At 56.0% G+C, this 17,863-nt stretch overlaps 1 long non-coding RNA gene across 3 annotated transcripts; it reads left to right on the top strand.

Moving 5' to 3' along the window:
* The first annotated feature begins 4,273 nt into the window (after window positions 1-4,273).
* Window positions 4,274-10,395, top strand: LOC144488719 (uncharacterized). Of its 3 annotated transcripts, none has more exons than XR_013496643.1 (3): window positions 4,274-4,407; window positions 5,882-6,015; window positions 10,274-10,395. It is a non-coding gene; the product is annotated as an uncharacterized LOC144488719 (long non-coding RNA). The 3 variants fall into 3 exon arrangements; XR_013496642.1 differs by lacking the exon at window positions 4,274-4,407 and adding an exon at window positions 4,650-4,934; XR_013496641.1 differs by lacking the exon at window positions 4,274-4,407 and adding an exon at window positions 5,563-5,603.
* The last annotated feature ends 7,468 nt before the right edge of the window (window positions 10,396-17,863 follow it).

The following is a 17,863-nucleotide window of genomic DNA, read 5'->3' as shown; positions in this document are numbered from 1 at the left end:
ATAAATACTGACACTCTACCCCCAGAGACCCTTCCTGTAAATACTGAAACACTCTCCCCAGACTCTCCGACCACCCCCGTCAATATTGACACACTCCCCAGAGTCCCCCGTAAATACTGACACACTCCCCCCAGAGACCACCCTCGTAAATACTGACACATTCCCCCCACCCTCCCCAGACACAGCCCCTGACAATACTGACACTCTCCCCCCAGAGACCTCCCTGTAAATACTGACACGCTCCCCCCAGAGACCACCCTCGTAAATACTGACACATTCCCCCCACCCTCCCCAGACACAGCCCCTGACAATACTGACACTCTCCCCCCAGAGACCTCCCTGTAAATACTGACACACTCCCCCCAGAGACCCCCCTGTAAATATTGACACACTCCCCCCAGAGACCACCCCCATAAATACTGATACACTCCTCCCACCCTCCCCAGACACCCCCCCTGTAAATACTGACACACTCCTCCCAGAGATTCACGTGTAAATACTGATACACACCCCCCAGAAACCCCTCCTAAAAATACTGACACATTCCCCCCAGAGACCCCCCTGTAAATACTGACACATTCCCCCCAGAGACCCCCCTGTAAATACTGACACACACACCCAGAGACCACCCCCCCTGTAAATACTGACACATTCACCCAGAGAGCCCCCACTGCAAATACAGACACACTGCCTAGAGACTCCCACCCCCATAAATACTGACACACTCCCCCACCTGCACTCCCCCCCGCCCCCCCCAAGGAGTCCTCCCTGTCAATACTGGCACACTCCCCTCTCAGAGACCCCCCAGGTAAACATTGAAACACTCCCCGCAGAGATCCACCTGTAAATGCTAACACACGCCCCCTCCCCCAGAGACCCCCCCCTATAAATACTGACACTCTACCCCCAGAGACCCTTCGTGTAAATACTGACACATTCCCCCAGGGACCCCCCTGAAAATACTGACACATCCAACCCAGGGACCCCCCCTGTAAATACTGACACTCTACCCCAGGGACCTTTCCTGTCAATACTGACACACTCCCCCCAGAGACCCCCCGTATATACTGACACACTCTCCCCCCAGAGATCCACCTGCAAATACTGACACACGCCCCCCCACATAAATACTGACACTCTTCCCCCAGAGACCCTTCCTGTAAATATTGACACACTCCCCCCAGAGACCCCGCTGTAAATACTGACAGACTCCCCCCCCCCCAAGAGACCCCCCTGTAAATACTGACACACTCCCCCCAGAGACCCCCTTGTAAATACTGACACACTCCCCCCAGAGGCCCCCTTGTAAATACTGACACACTCCCCCCAGAGGCCCCCCTGTAAATACTGACACACTCCCCCCAGAGACCCCCCTGTAAATACTGACACACGCCCCCCCCCCAAAAGACCCCCCCTATAAATACTGACACTCTAACCCCAGAGACCTCCCTATAAATACTGACACACTCCCCCCTCCCACTCCCCCCGCCACCCCGAGGTCCCCTGCAAATACTGAAACACTCTCCCCAGACCCGCCGACCACCCCCGTCAATATTGACACACTCCCCAGAGTCCCCCGTAAATACTGACACACTCCCCCCAGAGACCACCCTCGTAAATACTGACACATTCCCCCCACCCTCCCCAGACACCCCCCTGACAATACTGACACTCTCCCCCCAGGGACCCCCTGTAAATACTGACACTCCCCCCCCCCCCCCCCCCAGAGACCCCCCTGTAAATACAGACACACTCCCCCCACCCTCCCCAGACACCCCCCCCCCACCCTCCCCAGACACCCCCCCTGACACTCTCCCCCCAGGGACCCCCTGTAAATACTGACACACTCCCCCCAGAGACCACCCTCGTAAATACTGACACACTCCCCCCAGAGACCCCCCTGTAAATACTGACACACTCCCCCCAGAGACCCCCCCGTAAATACTGACACACTCCCCCCAGAGACCACCCTCGTAAATACTGACACACTCCCCCCAGAGACCCCCCTGTAAATACTGACACACTCCCCCCAGAGACCTCCCTGTAAATACTGACACACTCCCCCCACCCTCCCCAGACACCCCCCCGACACTCTCCCCCCAGGGACCCCCTGTAAATACTGACTCTCCCCCCAGGGACCCTCCTGTAAATACTGACACACTCTTCCCCCCCCCCACCACCCGAGACTCCCCCTGTAAATATTGACACACTCCCACCAGAGACCACCCCCATAAATACTGACACACTCCCCCCACCCTCACCAGACACCCCCCCTGTAAATACTGACACACTCCCCTCTCAGAGACCCCCGCCCAGTAAATACTGACACACTTCTCCCAGAGATTCACGTGTAAATACTGATACACGCCCCCTGCAGATACCCCTCCTATAAATACTGACCGCCCTGTAAATACTGACCCATTCCCCCAGGGACCCCCCTGTAAATACTTACACACTCCCCCCAGAGACCCCCCTGTAAATACTGACACACTCCCCAGGGACCCCCCTGTAAATACTGACACACTCCCCAGGGACCCCCCTGTAAATACTGACACACTCCCCAGAGACCCCCCTGTAAATACTGACACACTCCCCAGGGACCCCCCTGTAAATACTGACACACTCCCCCAGAGACCCCCCTGTAAATACTGACACACTCCCCAGAGACCCCCCTGTAAATATTGACACACTCCCCAGAGACCCCCCTGTAAATATTGACACACTCCCCAGAGACCCCCCTGTAAATATTGACACACTCCCCAGAGACCCCCCTGTAAATACTGACACACTCCCCAGAGACCCCCCTGTAAATATTGACACACTCCCCAGAGACCCCCCTGTAAATATTGACACACTCCCCAGAGACCCCCCTGTAAATACTGACACACTCCCCAGAGACCCCCCTGTAAATATTGACACACTCACCCAGAGACCCCCCTGTAAATACTGACACACTCCCCCCAGAGACCTCCCTGTAAATACTGACACACTCCCCCCAGAGACCCCCCTGTAAATATTGACACACTCCCCCCAGAGACCCCCCTGTAAATACTGACACACTCCCCCCAGAGACCCCCCTGTAAATACTGACACACTCCCCAGAGACCCCCCTGTAAATACTGACACACTCCCCCCAGAGACCTCCCTGTAAATACTGACACACTCCCCCCAGAGACCCCCCTGTAAATACTGACACACTCCCCCCAGAGACCTCCCTGTAAATACTGACACACTCCCCCCAGAGACCCCCCTGTAAATACTGACACACTCCCCCCAGAGACCCCCCTGTAAATATTGACACACTCCCCCCAGAGACCCCCCTGTAAATACTGACACACTCCCCCCAGAGACCTCCCTGTAAATACTGACACACTCCCCCCAGAGACCCCCCTGTAAATACTGACACACTCCCCCCAGAGACCTCCCTGTAAATACTGACACACTCCCCCCAGAGACCCCCCTGTAAATACTGACACACTCCCCAGAGACCCCCCTGTAAATACTGACACACTCCCCAGAGACCCCCCTGTAAATACTGACACACTCCCCAGAGACCCCCCTGTAAATACTGACACACTCCCCCCAGAGACCCCCCTGTAAATACTGACACACTCCCCCCAGAGACCCCCCTGTAAATACTGACACACTCCCCCCAGAGACCCCCCTGTAAATACTGGCACACTCCCCAGAGACCCCCCTTGTAAATACTGACACACTCCCCAGAGACCCCCCTGTAAATACTGACACACTCCCCAGAGACCCCCCTGTAAATACTGACACACTCCCCCCCCCCCCCCCAGGGACCCACAGTAAATACTGACACACTCCCCAGAGACCCCTCTGTCAATACTGACACACTCACCCAGAGACCCCCCTGTAAATACTGACACACTCCCCAGAGACCCCCCTGTAAATACTGACACACTCACCCAGAGACCCCCTTGTAAATACTGACACACTCCCCCCCCCCCCCAGGGACCCACAGTAAACACTGACACACTCCCCCCAGGGACCCTCCTGTAAATATTGACACACTCCCCCCAGAGACCCCCTGTAAACACTGACACACTCCCCCCAGGGACCCTCCTGTAAATATTGACACACTCCCACCCAGAGACCCCCTGTAAATACTGACACACTCCCTGGGGACTTCCTGTAAATGTTGACACACTCTCCGGGGACTTCCTGTAAATATTGACACACTCCCCAGGGACTTCCTGTAAATACTGACGGACTTCCTGTAAATACTGACACACTCCCCAGGGGAGCTGTGTAAATCGCAGAATCAGACAGTGCAGAAGAGGGTCTGCAGTGAGACAGAGGAACCACAAAGAGATCCACCTAATCTCATCTGCCCGCTCTTGGCCCAGAGCCCTGAATGTGATGATGCGCCAAGTGTTCATCCAGGTACTTTTTAAAGGACGTGAGGCCTCCCGCCTCCACCACCCTCCCAGGCAGCGCCTTCCAGACAGGCACAGCCCACGCCACCGCCCCCCCCCCCCCCCCCCCCACCCCCCACCCTCCACCCCCCCTCGTGTCCTGGGTGTGAGGCCTGGCAGTTTGGCAATCGTAGGGTTAAGCAGGCGGTCCCTGAGGAATCTGCTGAGATAATCTGAGTATGGTACGATTGGGCCACACTGCTGAATCACCATGAGCTTGTAAATTTGTTAAACTTCCCCACCCACTCCCTCTTTCCAAATCCACTTTTGCAATGTTCTAGGGCAACACCAGAGCCCCGAATGGCTGGGACAGCGCCCTCCCCACTCGATCCCTGAATGCACCAATGTCCCACCCATCACCACCCCACCCCATTCAGCTCAGTGTCGCTCCAGCACCTGTGAGGCAAAGAGGCTGATTGCACGAAACTCGATCAAGCCAGAATCCAGGCCGATACTCTCGTGTGAATTACTGAGGGAGCGCCGCACTCTCGGAGGGTCAGTGCTGAGGGAGTGCCGCACTGTGGGAGGGTCAGTGCTGAGGGAGCGCCGCACTGTGGGAGGGTCAGTGCTGAGGGAGCGCCGCACTGTGGGAGGGGCGGTGCTGAGGGAGCGCCGCACTGTGGGAGGGTCAGTGCTGAGGGAGCATCGCACTGTGGGAGGGTCAGTGCTGAGGGAGCGCCGCACTGTGGGAGGGTCAGTGCCGAGGGAGCGCCGCACTCTCGGAGGGTCAGTGCTGAGGGAGCGCCGCACTGTGGGAGGGTCAGTGCTGAGGGAGCGCCGCATTCTCGGAGGGTCAGTGCCGAGGGAGCGCCGCACTGTGGGAGGGTCAGTGCTGAGGGAGCGCCGCACTGTGGGAGGGTCAGTGCTGAGGGAGCGCCGCACTGTGGGAGGGTCAGTGCTGAGGGTGCGCCGCACTGTGGGAGGGTCAGTGCTGAGGATGCGCCGCACCGTTGGGGCTGCATTGGAGGGCAGTATGACATGAGGGGAGGGGGGCACACAGGATAGTAATGGCTCTGATTGGCTGGGGCTGGTCTGAGGGGGGATGGGGGGGGTGATGTGATACAATCCCGTTCCCCTGGTTACCATGTATCAGTTTCAGTGGCGACCACACGTCAGAAGGCAGAGACACAGAGGGAGGAAGAATGGGAATGCTGGTCAGCACTGGTCAGTCTGGATCCCAAAAGCTGAGCCTGAGGGTCAGACTGACCCCCAGGAGGGAGCAACAATGATTGAGGGGAGGGAGGGGGTTCTGGAGGAGGGACAGAGGGAGGGACCAGGAGGGAGTGGAGGAGGAGGAGGAGGGCAGGAGAGAGGAAGCAGAGAGGAGGTACCACCCCTGTCCTCTCCTGAACCCTCCTCCTGCTGTCTGCCACTCTCCCCCTGCTACAGATCCTCATTCGCTCCCAGTTCCACTAACTCTGCTCTCTCCCTGTACCGCACAGGCAGGATGGAGCACCGTCAGCCCCAGGGGCCGCTGAGTCGCTCAGACATTGTGGATATATTCAGACACGATCTCATGCACGACCAGCAGTTCAAGCGATCCGACACGCACATCTTCATCATCCTGGGAGCCTCGGTAAGTCTCTCCCCCTCCAGTCTCTGTCCAACCGAGAATTCCCAGTCTTGGATGCACGAATTAAAACTCCTCTGAGCGGTGTGTCTGCCTCATTCAGGAAGTACAGGAAAGTTTGCGGTGTGTGTCGCTTTGAGGAAGTACTTCATGTATTTAATTTTTCCTCTCCCTTATGTTTGCCTCTCTCTCTCTGTCTGCTTTTAATCCGGATTTGGGGAGGTTGGGGGGTTCATTACAACAGCCAACGCTTCCTGGAGGGACTCCCCCCCACCCCCCCACCTGTACATTTTTTAACTTTTTCTGAATCCCACTCAGAAGGCCATTCAGCCCTCTTTCCCCTTCCCTCCCCAATCCCTTTATTGTTAAGAAACAACTTCCATTGATTCTGGAAGTCCCACATTCTCCCCCACTCCCCCCGTGGGAGCGAGTCCCACATTCTCCCCCACTCTCCCCGTGGGAGCGTGTCCCACATTCTCCCCCACTCCCCCCGTGGGAGCGAGTCCCCCATTCTCCCCCACTCCCCCCGTGGGAGCGAGTCCCCCATTCTCCCCCACTCCCCCCGTGGGAGCGAGTCCCACATTCTCTCCCACTCCCCCCGTGGGAGCGAGTCCCCACATTCTCCCCCACTCCCCCCGTGGGAGCGAGTCCCCCACTCCCCCCGTGGGAGCGAGTCCCACATTCTCTCCCACTCCCCCCGTGGGAGCGAGTCCCCACATTCTCCCCCACTCCCCCCGTGGGAGCGAGTCCCACATTCTCTCCCACTCCCCCCGTGGGAGCGAGTCCCCACATTCTCCCCCACTCCCCCCCCCCGTGGGAGCGAGTCCCCACATTCTCCCCCACTCCCCCCGTGGGAGCGAGTCCCACATTCTCCCCCACTCCCCCCGTGGGAGCGAGTCCCACATTCTCCCCCACTCCCCCCGTGGGAGCGAGTCCCACATTCTCCCCCACTCCCCCCGTGGGAGCGAGTCCCACATTCTCCCCCACTCCCCCCGTGGGAGCGAGTCCCACATTCTCCCCCACTCCCCGTGGGAGCGAGTCCCACATTCTCCCCCACTCCCCCCGTGGGAGCGAGTCCCACATTCTCCCCCACTCCCCCCGTGGGAGCGAGTCCCCACATTCTCCCCCACTCCCCGTGGGAGCGAGTCCCACATTCTCCCCCACTCCCTGTGGGAGCGGGTCCCACATTCTCCCCCACTCCCCGTGGGAGCGAGTCCCACATTCTCCCCCACCCCCCGTGGGAGCGAGTCCCCACATTCTCCCCCACTCCCCGTGGGAGCGAGTCCCACATTCTCCCCCACTCCCCGTGGGAGCGAGTCCCACATTCTCCCCACTCCCCGTGGGAGCGAGTCCCACATTCTCCCCCACTCCCCGTGGGAGCGGGTCCCACATTCTCCCCACTCCCGTGGGAGCGAGTCCCACATTCTCCCCCACTCCCCGTGGGAGCGAGTCCCACATTCTCCCCCACTCCCCGTGGGAGCGAGTCCAACATTCTCCCCCACTCCCTGAGTAAACATGTTTCTTCTGAATTCCCCTGACTGGATTGATTAGTCCTATATTGACGGCCCACTGAGTTCTGTCCCCTCCCCGCTCACTCACAGAGTTCCCTATCGAACTCTAATCTCTCTCTACAAAGGTTCGGTTTTCAGAGGGTGTGTGGGGTGAAGAACAATCTTTAAAGGGGGTTGGTTAAGGTCATTTTGTGACTCACGCCCCATTGTTGATGGCTATTCTCTTACTCGCCGTCCCCCCCCCCCCCCCCCCCCCCAAGCCACACACCTGAACTTTAGGGATCAAAACGCACTGAGGTTAATTCAGAATCCACTCCCCACACCCCCAACCCCCGCCCCCCGCCCCCAGCAGGTCAGGCCTCGGTCGTGATAAAGCCTGCAGCTTTCCTGAGGGGCTTGGCTATTGAAGTGAAGTGAGCCGGAGGCTTAAATCCTTTGTCCTGTTTGATCAGCTGAATGAGAGACTGAGTGCTCACGCCACCACCCTCTCCCGGAGGCTCAGCTATTGAAAACCGGTCCCCGCGACATTCTCCGGCATGGCACTGAGCCACAGACACAACAAGATCCCAGACCCCTGTCTCGTCCCCGGGAGGGTGGGCGGGGAAGGAGAATCGGAGGGTTGTAAGTGCGGTTCGGGGTTACCCAAGGGGATCCGCACCCCCTCACCCCCTGCCCAGGTTCCGGAAAGAATTCCGACCCTGCCGCGATGCATCCTGTGGTCGAATATCTCGCGCTTTTTAAAAATATAAATGGGGGTTGGTGGGAGGGATTGCCCTTCGTCGGAATCTGTGCCTCCGATGGCGGGCAACATCAGGAGAATGGGGTTTAAGCCCCAATCCCCGGCTGGTGGGAAGATAGAGAGTAGGCCATTCAGCACTTCGAGCCTGCCTCTCGCCATTCATGATCACCGCTGATCATGTATGTCTACACCATACGGTGGAGATGCCGGCGTTGGACTGGGTAAACACAGTAAGAAGTTTAACAACACCAGGTTAAAAGTCCAACAGGTTTATTTGGTAGCAAAAGCCACACCTGAATGTGGGAGCGGGTCCCACATTCTCCCCCACTCCCTGTGGGAGCGGGTCCCACATTCTCCCCCACTCCCTGAGTAAACATGTTTCTTCTGAATTCCCCCTGACTGGATTGATTAGTCCTATATTGATGGCCCACCGAGTTCTGTCCCCTCCCCGCTCACTCACAGAGTGTGGCTTTTGCTACCAAATAAACCTGTTGGACTTTAACCTGGTGTTGTTAAACTTCTTACTGTGTTTACACCATACGGTGCAGAAGAGGCCATTCGGCCCATCGAGTCTGCACCGACACATTAGAAACACCTCAACTCCCACCTAACCCCATCTGCCAGCTCTTGGCCCAGAGCCCTGAATCTGATGATGAGCCAAGTGTTCATCCAGTACTTTTTAAAGGATGTGAGGCCTCCCGCCTCCTCCACCCTCCCAGGCAGCGCCTTCCAGACCCTCACCACCCTCTGGGTAAAAAGCTTTTCCTCACATCCCCCCTGAACCTCCTGCCCCTCACCTTGAGCCTGTGTCCCCCTCGTGACTGACCCTTCAACTATTTGATTTATTATTGTCACATGTATTAACATACAGTGAAAAGTATTGTTTCTTGCGCGCTATACGGACAAAGCAGACCGTTCATAGAGTACATAGGGGAGAAGGAAAGGAGAAGGTGCAGAATGTAGTGTTACAGTCATAGCTAGGGTGCGGAGAAAGATCAGCTTAACTAAGGGGGACAGCTGCTCCTAGTCCACTCTGTCCCCTTTTAACCTTGTACACCTCGATCAGGTCACCCCAAGCCTACACAACCTCTCTTCATAACTGAAACACTCCAGCCCAGGCAGCATCCTGGTGAATCTCCTCTGCACCCCCTCCAGTGCAATCACATCCTCCCTATAATGTGGCGACCAGAACTGCACCCAGTGCTCCAGCTGTGGTCTCACCAAAGTTCGATACAACTCCAACACGGCTTCTCTGCTTTTGTAATCTGTGTCTCGATTCATAAAGGCAAATATCCCGTGTGCCTTTTTCACCACCCTACTAGGCCTTCAGAGATCTCGATCCCTTGATATCTTGAATATCCTAGAAATCTATTGGCCTTGATGACTGAGTCTGCGTGCCACCCCCGGGGTAAAGGATCCCACCTTCCGAGTGAAGAGATTCCTCTTCATCTCACTGCCCCTTTATTCCGAGACTGTGTCCCTTGGTTCGAGATTCGATGCAAGAACCAGAAGCAGGAGTGGGCCATTCAGCCCTTCTTGTCTGTCCTTCCATTCAATGGGATCATGGGCGATCCATGCCGGCCGCAGCTCCTTCTCTGTGCCCTTTCCCCCGAGCCCCCTATTCCTCGATCTGTCAAATATTTATCCACCTCCGCTTTAAATACTTCTAACGATCCAGCCTCCACCACCCTTTGGGACGGAGAATTCCAGAGATTCCCCACCCTCCGTGAGAAGATATTTCTACACCTCAGTTTTAAATGAGCGGCCCTTTATCTTGTAGCGATGTCCCCTTGTTCCAGACTCTCCCACTAGTGAAACATCTCACCATCTACCCCGTCAAGCTCCCTCAGGATCGTGTACGTTTGAATAAGGTCTCCCCTCACTCTTCTAAACTCCAAGGAATACAGACCCAGACTATTTAGCCTGTCTTGATAGGACAACCCTCTCATCCCAGGAATTAACCTGGTGAATCTCCTTTGGACTGACTCCAATGTTACTATATCCTTTTTTTTAGGTGAGGGGTCCAGCACTGTGCGCAGGATTCCAGCTGAGGCCTCACGAACACCCTGCGCAATCGCAATGAAACCTCCCTGTTTTTAAACTCCAGCCCCGACTGCAATAAAGGCCAAAATGCCGTTTGCCTTTTGAACCACTTGTTGGACCTGCCTGCCAGCTTTTTGTGAGTCATGCTGAGTCTCACCAAGACTCTATGCAAATGCAGCAAGACACCATTTGCTGCTGTAATCAAATCCCCCCTCGCACTGAGGACCAGTGACGACAATGTAAAGTGGGCTTTACTCTGTATCTAACCCCGTGTTGTCCCTGTCCTGGGAGTGTTTGATGGGGACAGTGTCGAGGGAGCTTTACTCTGTATCTAACCCCGTGCTGTACCTGTCCTGGGAGTGTTTGATGGGGACAGTGTAGAGGGAGCTTTACTCTGTATCTAACCCCGTGCTGTGCCTGCCCTGGGAGTGTTTGATGGGGACAGTGTAGAGGGAGCTTTACTCTGTATCTAACCCCGTGCTGTCCCTGCCCTGGGAGTGTTTGATGTGGACAGTGTAGAGGGAGCTTTACTCTGTACCGAACCCCGTGCTGTACCTGTCCTGGGAGTGTTTGATGGGGACAGTGTAGAGGGAGCTTTACTCTGTATCTAACCCCGTGTTGTCCCTGTCCTGGGAGTGTTTGATGGGGACAGTGTCGAGGGAGCTTTACTCTGTATCTAACCCCGTGCTGTACCTGTCCTGGGAGTGTTTGATGGGGACAGTGTAGAGGGAGCTTTACTCTGTATCTAACCCCGTGCTGTGCCTGCCCTGGGAGTGTTTGATGGGGACAGTGTAGAGGGAGCTTTACTCTGTATCTAACCCCGTGCTGTCCCTGCCCTGGGAGTGTTTGATGTGGACAGTGTAGAGGGAGCTTTACTCTGTACCGAACCCCGTGCTGTACCTGTCCTGGGAGTGTTTGATGGGGACAGTGTAGAGGGAGCTTTACTCTGTATCTAACCCCGTGTTGTACCTGTCTAAGAGTGTTTGATGGGGACAGTGTAGAGGGAGATTTACTCTGTATCTAACCCTGTGCTGTACCTGTCCTGGGAGTGTTTGATGGGGACAGTGTAGAGGGAGCTTTACTCTGTATCTAACCCCGTGCTGTACCTGTCCTGAGAGTGTTTGATGGGGACAGTGTAGAGGGAGCTTTACTCTGTATCTAACCCCGTGCTGTACCTGTCCTGGGAGTGTTTGATGGGGGACAGTGTAGAGGGAGCTTTACTCTGTATCTAACCCCGTGCTGTACCTGTCCTGGGAGTGTTTGATGGGGACAGTGTAGAGGGAGCTTTACTCTGTATCTAACCCCGTGCTGTACCTGTCCTGGGAGTGTTTGATGGGGGACAGTGTAGAGGGAGCTTTACTCTGTATCTAACCCCGGGCTGTACCTGCCCTGGGAGTGTTTGATGGGGACAGTGTAGAGGGAGCTTTACTCTGTATCTAACCCCGTGCTGTACCTGTCCTGGGAGTGTTTGATGGGGGACAGTGTAGAGGGAGCTTTACTCTGTATCTAACCCCGGGCTGTACCTGTCCTGGGAGTGTTGGATGGGGACAGTGTAGAGGGAGCTTTACTCTGTATCTAACCCCGTGCTGTACCTGTCCTGGGAGTGTTTGATGGGGACAGTGCAGAGGGAGCTTTGCTCTGTATCTAACCCCGTGCTGTACCTGTCCTGGGAGTGTTTGATGGGGACAGTGTAGAGGGAGCTTTACTCTGTATCTAACCCCGTGCTGTACCTGTCCTGGGAGTGTTTGATGGGGGACAGTGTAGAGGGAGCTTTACTCTGTATGTAACCCCGTGCTGTACCTGTCCTGGGAGTGTTTGATGGGGACAGTGTAGAGGGAGCTTTACTCTGTATCTAACCCCGTGCTGTACCTGTCCTGGGAGTGTTTGATGGGGGACAGTGTAGAGGGAGCTTTACTCTGTATCTAACCCCGTGCTGTACCTGTCCTGGGAGTGTTTGATGGGGACAGTGTAGAGGGAGCTTTACTCTGTATCTAACCCCGTGCCCACATGCTGGATTTCCGTGAACAAGGACACCCCGATCCACCACACTGTTCCTGACCTCTTGCTGTTTGTGGAATCTCCTGTCTTGCAGTTTTTCCCACCAAAGTGAATAACCTCGGGCTTGTTCACATAGCAGTTTGTCTGCTATGCTCGAGCCCTCTCCACCAGCCTTGTCCAGATCCCCATGGGGCCTGGAGAATGTGGACAAAGCTGAATTCCTTCAGTTGTGTACTGATCTCGCTGGGAGACCAATTGTACCGACTGTTCTGCCAATTTCAAACAATCGGGTCTTTCATCGTTGTCCGCAGACCCTTGAGCAACATAATCGGGCTGCCAGCGCTCGGTGTGTTGAGTTCTATAAAAGTCCAATACTCTCGGTCACTGTATCTCTGGATGATCTGTCGTGTGGATGTTGTAACCCGGCTTTGACTAACGGCTAACATTGTGCAACCGATCACAGGCGGAATGAGATGGAACCACACCCAGAGTCTACTCCACAATCACCAGCGGGGGTTAGATACAGAGTAAAACTCCCTCTACACTGTCCCCCCATCAAACACTCCCTGGACAGGTACAGCACGGGATTAGATACAGAGTAAAGCTCCCTCTACACTGTCCCCCATCAAACATTCCCAGGACAGATACAGCACGGGGTTGGATACCGAGTAAAGCTCCCTCTACACTGTCCCCCCCCCCATCAAACACTCCCAGGACAGGTACAGCACGGGGTTAGATACAGAGTAAATCTCCCTCTACACTGTCCCCATCAAACACTCCCAGGACAGGTACAGCACGGGGTTAGATACAGAGTAAAGCTCCCTCTACACTGTCCCCATCAAACAATCCCAGGACAGGAACAGCACGGGGTTAGATACAGAGTAAAGCTCCCTCTACACTGTCCCCATCAAACACTCCCAGGACAGGTACAGCACGGGATTAGATACAGAGTAAAGCTCCCTCTACACTGTCCCCATCAAACAATCCCAGGACAGGAACAGCACGGGGTTAGATACAGAGTAAAGCTCCCTCTACACTGTCCCCATCAAACAATCCCAGGACAGGTACAGCACGGGGTTAGATACAGAGTAAAGCTCCCTCTACGCTGTCCACATCAAACACTCCGAATTTATAATATTGTGCAAATGCCTCTATAGTGCGTTCCACCCCCCCCCATCTCTGTAACCCCCTCCAGCCCCTACGACCCTCCCTATCTCTGTAACCCCCTCCAGCCCCTACAACCCTCCCTATCTCTGTAACCCCCTCCAGCCCCTACGACTGTACAAGATCCCAGCGCTCCTCCAATTCTGGCCCGTCACGCATCTCCACCCCTCCATACCTTCAGCTGCCCGGGTGAGCTGGGGGTGGAGGTGGGGGGGGGCCGTGGGGGGGGACTAAGGTCTGGAAAACCCTACCAAAACCTCTCCGCCTCTCCCTTCACCGTCTCCTCCTTTGGGATGCTCCTTTTACCAATCTTGAGCCCCCCCATCCCTAATATCGCCTGTCATGTCTTGGTGGTCTCTGGTTCAAAAGTGCTTTGCGATGGTTTGACAATGATAGGATTGTACGTGGAGGGGGGGATGGGAGGGATTGTTGTTGACTTGGTTGTCTCGCCACCCCAACTGAGACCCCCCCCCCCCCCACCCCCCCAACCAAAAAGCAAGCTGCAAGGTTGGTGAAAGGGTTAATAGGTGCCTGCAAACGCCCTGGCACTCCCTGTTCTCCTTCTGTGCTGAGATTGCAGGTGTGCCCCGGAACCTGGTCCCATTAAACACACAGGTGGAGGACACAGAACAAAACAGCACAGGAACAGGCCCTTTGGTCCCTCCAAGCCCGCACCCATACGCGTTACTATCCCTCTACTCCCTCCCTATCCATGTCTCCATCCAGATGCCTCTTAAATGTTGTTAATGTTCCTGCTTCCACCACCTCCTCTGGCAGCGCGTTCCAGGCACCCACCGCTCTCTGCGTGAAAAACTCCCCCCCGCACATCTCCCTTAAACTTTCCCCCTCTCACCTTGAACCTGTGCCCCGTTGTAACTGACCCTTCCACCCTGGGGGAGAAGCCTCTGACTATCCACCCTGTCTGTGCCTCTCATCATTCTGTAGACCAGGTCTCCCCTCAGCCTCCGTCTCTCCAGTGAAAACAATCCTAGTTTATCCAACCTCTCATCGTAGCCCAACACCCTCGAGACCCGGCAACATCCTGGTGAACCTGCTTCACACTCTCTCCAAAGCTTCCACATCCTCTGGTAGTGCGGTGACCAGAACTGCACGCAATACTCCAAATGCGGCCTAACCAAGGTTTTATATAGCTGCAACATGATTCCCCAACTCTTGTACTCAATGCCCCGGCTGATGAAGGTAAGCATTCCATAGGCCTTCTTAATCACCCTGGCCGTCTGTGTTGTCACTTTTAGGGAACTGTGGACCTGCACGCCCAGATCCCTCTGTATGTTAATGTTCCTCAGGGTTCTGCCATTTACAGTATAATTCACGCCTATATTCGATCCTTCAAAATGCATCATTTCACATTTGTCTGGATTAAACTCCATCTGCCATTTCTATGCCCAAGTCTCCATAAGACATAGGAGCAGAATTAGGCCACTCGGCCCATCGAGTCTGCTCTGCCATTCAATCATGACTGATATTTTTCTCATCCCCATTCTCCTGCCTTTTCCCCATAACCCCTGATCCCCTTATTAATCAAGAACCTATCTATCTCTGTCTTAAAGACACTCAATGACCCGGCCTCCACAGCCTTCTGCGGCAAAGAGTTCCACAGATTCACCACTCTCTGGCTGAAAAAACTCCTCCTCATCTCTGTTTTAAAGGATCGTCCCTTTAGCCTGAGGTTGTGCCCTCTGGTTCTAGTTTTTCCTACTAGTGGAAACATCCTCTCCACGTCCACTCTATCCAGGCCTCGTAGTATCCTGTAAGTTTCAATAAGATCCCTCCCCCTCATCCTTCTAATGAGTACAGACCCAGAGTCCTCAACCGTTCCTCATACGACAAGCTCTTCATTCCAGGGATCATTCTTGTGAACCTCCTCTGGACCCTTTCCAAGGCCAGCACATCCTTCCTTAGATATGGGGCCCAAAACTGCTCACAATACTCCAAATGGGGTCTGACCAGAGCCTTATACAGCCTCAGAAGTACATCCCTGCTCTTGTATTCTAGCCCTCTCGACATGGATGCGAACATTACATTTGCCTTCCTGCCGACTGAACCTGCACGTTAATCTGAAGAGAATCTTGAACAAGGACTCCCAAGTCCCTTTGTGTTTCTGATTTCCTAGACTATTTTCCAAACGGGAAAATGCTTATGGTGGAAGCAGGCACATGAGCAACATTTAAGAGGCATCTATTCGGGGAATTAATTCCTCCTTCCAAAGTGCATAACCTCACACTTTTCCACATTGTATTCCATCTGCCACTTTTTTGCCCACTCTCCTAACCTGTCCAAGTCCTTCTGCAGCCCCCCTGTTTCCTCAATACTACCTGTCCCTCTACATATCTTTGTATCATCTGCAAACTTAGCAACAGTGCCTTCCGTTCCTTCCTCCAAATCGTTATTGTGTATTGTGAAAAGTCTCCTATCTATCTATATCCTGTTGTATTCTCTGACAATCCCCGGCACTATCAGCAACTCCGCCAATCTTCGTGTCATCTGCAAACTTACCACTCAGATCCCCCCACATTTTCTCCAGATCATTCTGGAGGGGAGATTCTAGGAGGGGCGGAAGGTTCGAGAGAGGGAGGATCTGAAAGGGGAAGGTTCTAGAGGGAGGAGGATCTAGAGGGAGGAAAGTTCTAGAAGGAGATGTTCCAGAAGGGGAAGGTTCTGGAAGGAGAGGATCTAGAAGAGGAAGGTTCTAGAGGGAGAGGATCTAGAAGGGGAAGGTTCTAGAGGGAGAGGATCTAGAAGCTGAAGGTTCGAGAGTGAGAGGATCTAGAAGGGGAGGTTCTAGAGGGAGAGGATCTAGAAGTTGAAGGTTCGAGAGTGAGAGGATCTAGAAGCTGAAGGTTCGAGAGTGAGAGGATCTAGAAGGGGGAAGGAACTAGAAAGGGAAGGCTCTAGAAGGAGATGTTCTAGAAGGGGAAGGTTCCAGTGGGAGGGGTTCTAGAAGGGGAAGGTTCTGGAGGGAGATGTTCAAGAGGATCTAGAAGGGGAGTGTTCTAGTGGGAGAGGTTCTAGAAGGGGGCAGTGTGTATGGAGGTTTCTGCCTCTCTCCCCGCCTGGGGTTGGAGTCAGGAATCAGATTCCCATTTTCTATAATTTTTGGAATGATGTTGTATTCCGGGATGGACCCCATTCTTCCCCTCCTCCCTCGTGGTTCCGTCCTTCTCCCCGCCCGGGAAAGCGGGAGCCCGGGAGAAACCAACCCGGGGCAGGGGGGAAGACACAGAGAGAGAGAGAGGTGGTCAGTGTCGCGCGCAAAGTGGACGGGCTCTGGGCGGGGCCTGGGGAGTGGGCGCGGTCTTGGTGAAGAGGCGGGGCCTTGAGTGGTCAGGGCCGGTGAGAAATGACGGGTCCTGGGTCGCGGGGGCGGGGTCCTGGAACGAGGGGGCGGGGTCTGGGCCGGGGGCGGGGTCTGGGCCGGGCCCGGATCGGCGCAGGCGGAAGATGCCGAATGAACATCAGCTTCACATCGTGACCGTGATTGGAGCCTCTGTGAGGGACTGAGGGAGAGGGGAGGGAGGGAGGGGGCTGAGGGAGAGGGGAGGGAGGGGGCTGAGGGAGAGGGGAGGGAGGGGGCTGAGGAGAGGGGAGGGAGGGGACTGAGGGAGAGGGGAGGGAGGGGACTGAGGGAGAGGGGAGGGAGGGGACTGAGGGAGAGGGGAGGGAGGGGACTGAGGGAGAGGGAGGGAGGGAGGGGGCTGAGGGAGAGGGGAGGGAGGGAGGGGGCTGAGGGAGAGGGGAGGGGGGGCTGAGGGAGAGGGAGGGAGGGAGGGGGCTGAGGGAGAGGGGAGGGAGGGAGGGGGCTGAGGGAGAGGGGAGGGAGGGAGGGGGCTGAGGGAGAGGGGAGGGAGGGGGCTGAGGGAGAGGGGAGGGAGGGGGCTGAGGGAGAGGGGAGGGAGGGGGCTGAGGGAGAGGGGAGGGAGGGGGCTGAGGGAGAGGGGAGGGAGGGGGCTGAGGGAGAGGGAGGGAGGGGGCTGAGGGAGAGGGGAGGGAGGGGGCTGAGGGAGAGGGGAGGGAGGGGGCTGAGGGAGAGGGGAGGGAGGGGGCTGAGGGAGAGGGGAGGGAGGGGGCTGAGGGAGAGGGGAGGGAGGGGGCTGAGGGAGAGGGGAGGGAGGGGGCTGAGGGAGAGGGGAGGGAGGGGGCTGAGGGAGAGGGGAGGGAGGGGCTGAGGGAGAGGGGAGGGAGGGGCTGTGGGAGGGAGGAGAGGGCTGAGGGAGAGGGGAGGGAGGGGGCTGAGGGAGAGGGGAGGAGGGGCTGAGGGAAGGGGAGGAGGGGGCTGAGGAGAGGGAGGGAGGGGGCTGAGGGAGAGGGGAGGGAGGGGGCTGGAGGGAGAGGGGGGGGGGAGGGGGGGCTGAGGGAGAGGGGGAGGGAGGGGGCTGAG

Source organism: Mustelus asterias, unplaced genomic scaffold (assembly GCF_964213995.1).
Source record: "Mustelus asterias unplaced genomic scaffold, sMusAst1.hap1.1 HAP1_SCAFFOLD_1805, whole genome shotgun sequence".
NCBI classification, from domain to species: domain Eukaryota; kingdom Metazoa; phylum Chordata; class Chondrichthyes; order Carcharhiniformes; family Triakidae; genus Mustelus; species Mustelus asterias.
This window is presented reverse-complemented; position numbering and strand designations above follow the sequence as displayed.